The sequence below is a fragment of the Ochotona curzoniae genome, unplaced genomic scaffold (genome assembly GCF_017591425.1).
Source record: "Ochotona curzoniae isolate NIBS_2020 unplaced genomic scaffold, NIBS_Ocur_1.0 contig_430, whole genome shotgun sequence".
Lineage (NCBI taxonomy): Eukaryota > Metazoa > Chordata > Mammalia > Lagomorpha > Ochotonidae > Ochotona > Ochotona curzoniae.
Window position 1 is genome coordinate 8,926,811 of NW_024466219.1, and position 6,000 is coordinate 8,932,810.

Consider the following 6,000-nt stretch of genomic DNA (forward strand, 5'->3'; position numbering starts at 1 on the left):
AACCATTTTCAAGTCCATTGATTATCAGCATTAAATTCTTCATGCTGCTGTTATTTCCCTTCCATTTTCACAGATGGTGTATTTCTCTTTTCTCTGACACACATATTTGATTATTTTCGTTTGAAAGATTTGTTTGTTTTAATTGAAAAGACCAATTTACGTAGAGCCAGAGAGCCAAAGAGAAAGAACATCCATCTGCTGGTTCACTCCCCAAGGTGCCTCAACAGTCGGGGGCTGATCTGATCTAAAGACAGGAGTCCTAAGAGTCCTTATTTGGTCTCAGTTCTGGTAGAGTCCCAAGGCTCTAGGCCAGCCTCTACTTCTTTCCCAGGCCACATTCAGGGAGCTGGATGGGAAGTGTTGCAGCCAGGACATGAACCAATGCCCATACAGTGTCCTAGTGCTTGAACAGGAAGTACTAGCCAATTCAGGCAGCCCGCTGGCCCTTTAATGGTTTCTTACTTAATCATTTTCTCTTGGAATTTTTTCTTTTCATTCAATAGTTCTTCTGTTAGCCTCACACACAAGTAGCTGATTGTCTAACAAATAAATATCTTATTTCCACTTGAGCTCTATAATCCAATATGCATGCAATCAAGTAGAATATATTCTTAATTACCACTGGAATGAAAGTCAATTTCAGTTTATGTTTTCGTTTACAGATTAAATTTTTTAAGTTTTTATTTATTTTTGTTTTAAATCTTATTAATTATATTGCATTATGTGACACAGTATTATGGGCACTGGGATTCCCCCCATCCCTCCCTGATCCCTCTCCCCATGGTGGATTTCTCCACCTTGTTGCATTACCACAGTTCAAATTCAGTTGTGGTTCTTTCATTGGAAATATTTACGAAGCATAGAATCCAGTGACTTATTATCCTAGTGTGTTCAACGATTTCTTGGTGAGACCATCTCTGGTCTGAAGGTAAATCCAGCTAAGCATCATCCCAAACAATTAAAGGCTCCGACATGACCTCAACAGACATTTACAACCTCATGGCATCAATTGACATGACATTGATTAACAGTATGTTAATAGGAAGATGCGGTTTCTTAACTACATCCTGTGACTTCTTCATAGACATTTCAATTTTGGCTTGTATTCACCCTGTTCCCATACAGTTATCAATTTAGGTACAATACATTTTTTTTTTAAATTTTGATTGGGTGTGCAGAGAAATCCCCAATACCCCAGTGAGGCGTTACTAATCATTGTGTCCTACCTAGTGAGACCTGTTTGGGTCCACGCTGGGCGTTTCCTGTCTGATTCTAAGCTTTCCATGTTGTTGTCTGTCCATTCTAGATTTTTTGTTTGTATGTATATTTGTTTGTCTGTTTTGAGGGGTTACTGGAGCGATCCTAATGGTCACCGCGAGGGAGGGTGGGGACCCAGGGCCAGAGCCAGGCCAGGACCAGAGAAAGCTAGCCTCCTTATTCCCAGAGAAAGTTTATTATTTTTCTGTTTCTGCAGATAGCTCAGGGCTCCTGGCCGTCGTTCCGATGGCGCTGGTTTCTGCGCTGCAGAGTTTGGACTTCTTCCATCCCCTGTGGAGGCTCCAGATGGGGGTGGGTGACCTCAGAGTTCTCGGCCTCCGAAGGCACTCTTATTCCCCGTGGTCTCCTTAGCGGCTGGGATGTAGCCCTTGGTGTCCATATTGATGGTCCTTGGTGAGGATCTGTGAGTCTTCAGGGTTGGGATACAAGCCTCCTCCTGACCTCCCACTCCACTCTGGGGTCTCCCCCCTGCTCCATATGCATTAAGAGGCTTACAGGGTCGCTCCCGATCCCCCCCTGAGGTCTGTGTAACTTTACTCTTGTCTGTGCCGACTCGAGTCTGTTGTCTATGGGTTATCAGATTTGATCCTGATAGGCTATGTTTCACGTCTTCCACTCACTTATTAGGGAGATGGAGGATTTCTCTGCATTCCCTCCCCATGATGGAGTAACATAAGGTATAAGAGTGTTTTAGGTTTTACAGTTCTTTGATGTAGATCTTAAGCATTCTGACTCCAGATTAAATTTATAGCATTAAAGCTACACTGTGACATTGCTTCTTCTTAATATTTGTTGCTTTTATTATTATCATCATCATTATTATTATGATAGAGTTCAATAGGCTCTGGGTTTCCCATCCCCCTCCATGATTCCTCTCTCACCCTTCTGATTTCCCCTGTACTGTTACAATGGGTGGTCTTCCATGCACAGTGATGCACATCCTTCTCTTATTGAAGTGTTTCCTGACATTGTAGGCCTGGACATTGACAAAACGTCCAGCATCCTACTGTCAGGATATATTGAGCAGTTTCCCTGGGAGTCCATCTTTGGTGTGGATGTGAGATGCATACTGCACTATGTCTCCACATCTGAACATGTTAATCTCTGCTCCCCTTCTTTTTTATATCTCCTTAAATATGGAGCCAGAAAATAACCCACAACAGCAAGAAAAAGAAAAATTACAGCAACATGCTACAGAATGATGGATGCATCCCTGAAGTGATGAAAAGGAATAAAAATAACTTTTTTAAAGCAATTTATGCTATTGCATGTCACATTTGTTGCTCAAGAAATGACAATAATGATATCATTTTTTGAATACATATGTTGATATTCATTCAGTAATGAATATCAGGCCTATGAGATATTTGAAGAAGTGTTGCAAGGGACATTTACAAACTCGGGTGCTTACAGACAGTCAAAATGTCTCATACGAATGATCTATTAATGAATCACAGACACTTATTGAAAAAGACACAAGTGAAAGTGAACATGGAAATGGGAAAGTGAAAAGTGAATCTGGAACAAATTCTTTCCTAATTGGATGAGAAATAATCTTCTTCAATGAACTCCTTCTACAAGCAGATTTCAGATTAATATTCTCAAGCTTGGGTCGTACCAGTGTTGAAGTGTCACAGGAAAAAGCAACCCAGTTAGTGCAAAAACACTTAGGAACATTTCTGTGCATTGAGTAGCATGATGTTCACCGAGGAGTTCATTCACTGCGAGCTGTAGTGCAGAAGCTGGCAAAGAAAGGAGAGCACAATCCTCACAGCACTTTTGCTATGGGATGAACCTTTAGGCTGATGCATGCATGTGTGCGTGCATCGTGGAGCTGCTCGATGCTTTCAAAGATTTCTATTAAATTAAGGTGTACTACTATATAGAGGGTCTTCAAATATGTTAATGTGTGTGCAGTTTTGATCCACGTATTACTACTTGTTTGAGAATGTGTATTATGATAGATAATCTATATATCAACTGTTATTTATTTCTGCAAAGCACGTATTACCTATTAGACAGTGTATGAGATAAAGGAACCACTAAAAGATGACTGCATATTCAGAACATCAGGAAGGGACATTAATACACAGGAGTTGTATCTGAAGTATGCAAGAAGTTTGTAGTTTGTAGGAAAAACCCAAATGATCTGTATTTTTGATGAATTTTATTTTTTATTTATTTACAAGATTATCTTTATTTTATGATACAGTTTAATAGGAATTGGTGCTCTGCCTCCCCGTTACCCATCTGCATTTTGCTCCTCCGCTCCAGTCTTTCAATAGGTGTCTTCCAGCTACCCTCAGAAGTCCATCATGCTGCCATTGAGGTGTCTCCCATCCGTGTAGGGGCTTATCTGTTGTTTCACTCTGAGACCATTCTTGTATTTTAAGTATGGGGATATGCTTTCTGTTTCTGCCTATGGATATATTCATTTTTACTTCTACCTCCCATTAGGAACAGCCCCCCCCTTGGGTTGAGAGAGAGAAAAGATAGAAAAAAGAATTTAAATTAAATGAAATAGTGACTCTTTATCTCCGTGGTGTTGTCAAACTCATAGCAGGGGTATCAATGTGATACTAGGGTGAAGCATAAGAGAGTCCAATATCTTCCTGCAGAAATTAATGCTTAACGTATGACCTGTGTGGTTCAAATGGGTGTACAGTATAGACTAAATCATAGTTACCCATGGGTAGTAGTAACACCCGTGATTAGAGGGCTATTAGCAATATCAGGGGATCACATGCAATCAGTCGGTCATGAGTTATTGGTTAATAGGTTTGGTTACATCCCAAGATCTTATTGTGTGTAGTAGAGACAGCTAGGAAATGTAATAAGATACAATTTAAAGATATGAGTTTTTTGTTAGATTTGACATTGTATTATCTTACATCAAGGCAAACATATGTTATCTGACATTTTGGGATTGGTACATTTCCCTTAGCATAATAGTTTCCAGTTGGGCCCATTTGGACATGAAGAAATGTATTTCATTTTTGTTTTTTTACACATCTGAGTAGTATTCCATGGAGCACATGAGCCATTGTTTCCTTACCCAGTCTTCTGTTTGATGGGCATTTTGGTTGCTGCCATGTTTGTTTGATTATTGATTGTACTGGTATGAACATAGTGGTGCATGTTACTTTCTTGTGCAACAGATCTTTTGGATATATGTCTAAAAGTGTAGAAGTGTATTGCTGGGTCATATGGTAGGTGAATTTCCAGTTGTCTGAGTATTCCCCATACTGATTTCCTTAGAGCTACACCAGCCTGCAATCCCACCAGCAGTGGAGTAGGGTTTCCTTTTCCCCACATCCTCACCAGCAGGTGTGGGTGGTGGTTTTCTCTGTATGAGCCATTCTTACTAGAGTTAGGTGGCATCTCAGTGATGTTTTTATTTGGATTTCCCTTATTACCAGGGAGCTTGAGCATTTTTTCTATTCCTGTTAGCCATTTAGATTTGTTCCTTTGTAAAATGTCTGCCCATTTCCCATGCCTGTTTCTTGACTGGTTTGTTTATTTTGTTATTTTTGTTTTTCTGGAGTTCTTTCTGTATTCTGGAGATTAGCACCTTGTCTCCTCTGTACTGTGCAAAGATTTTCTCAAATTCTTTTGATTGTTGTTATACTTTGCTGATTGTTTCCATTGCTGTATATAAGCTTCTTAGTTCGGTGTAGCCTTGTTTGTTTATTTTGGTCTTGACTGCCTTTGCTTTTGATGATTTTTCTAGGAAGTCAGTGCTAACACCTGTATCTTGCACAGTGTTTTCTACTTTTTCTTCCAAAACTTTGATAGTTTCTGGATGTAGGTTTAGATCTTTTCTCCATTTAAATGTGATCTTTATGTATGGTGAAGGGGTGGGTCTAGTTTCTTATTTCTGCAGGCTATCAACCCGTTGTCCCTACAGTATTTATTGAAGAAACCTTCCTTTTTCCTTGGATATCGTTTGTTTTCTTGTTGAAGATTATTTGGTGGTACCTGTGTGGATCCCCTTCTGCTGCCTCTATTCTGCTACATTGATGTTTCTCTCTGTCTTTGTGCCAGGACCAGGCTATTTTAATAACCACTGCCATTTAATATTTCTGAAGGTCTGGGATTGTGATTCCCCCACTAGGTTCTTATTCTTCAGGATGGTTCCAGCTGATGGCGGTTTTTTTGTGTTTCTAGATGAACCTTTGTGTCATTTTTTTCAAGCTCTATGAAGAATGTTGTTGGTAGTTTGATTGGGATAGCTTTGAAAGTATATTTATATTGTTTTTGGTAATATGCTCATTTTTTTTCTCTGTTGCAAACAGAATAGTTTATTTGCGAAAGGACCAGGGGAGCAGGGAAGGGAAGGAAGGGGAAGCACCTCCGGAAAAGAAGCCAGGAGGTGGGGTGCCTCTCAAAAGAGGAGGGAGAAAGAGACATCCAATATGGATATTTTGATGATATTGATTCTGCTTGTGTAAAAACATGGTATATTTCTCCAAGTTGTTGAAGTCTTCCTCTTCCTTCCTTTCTTCCTTTCTGTTCTTTTCTTTCAGAGTTCTATAGTCTTCTTCATAGAGATCTTCCAATCTTTAGTTAGGTTTATTCCCAGGTATTTCACTTTGTTCTGTGTTATTTTGAAGGTTACCATGCTGGTTAGCATTTTTTCTGCCTTGGAGTTAATTGCATACACTATGTTTGGTTCTCCTATGTATAGGGACATATCATCTGCTAACAGAGATAACTTGACTT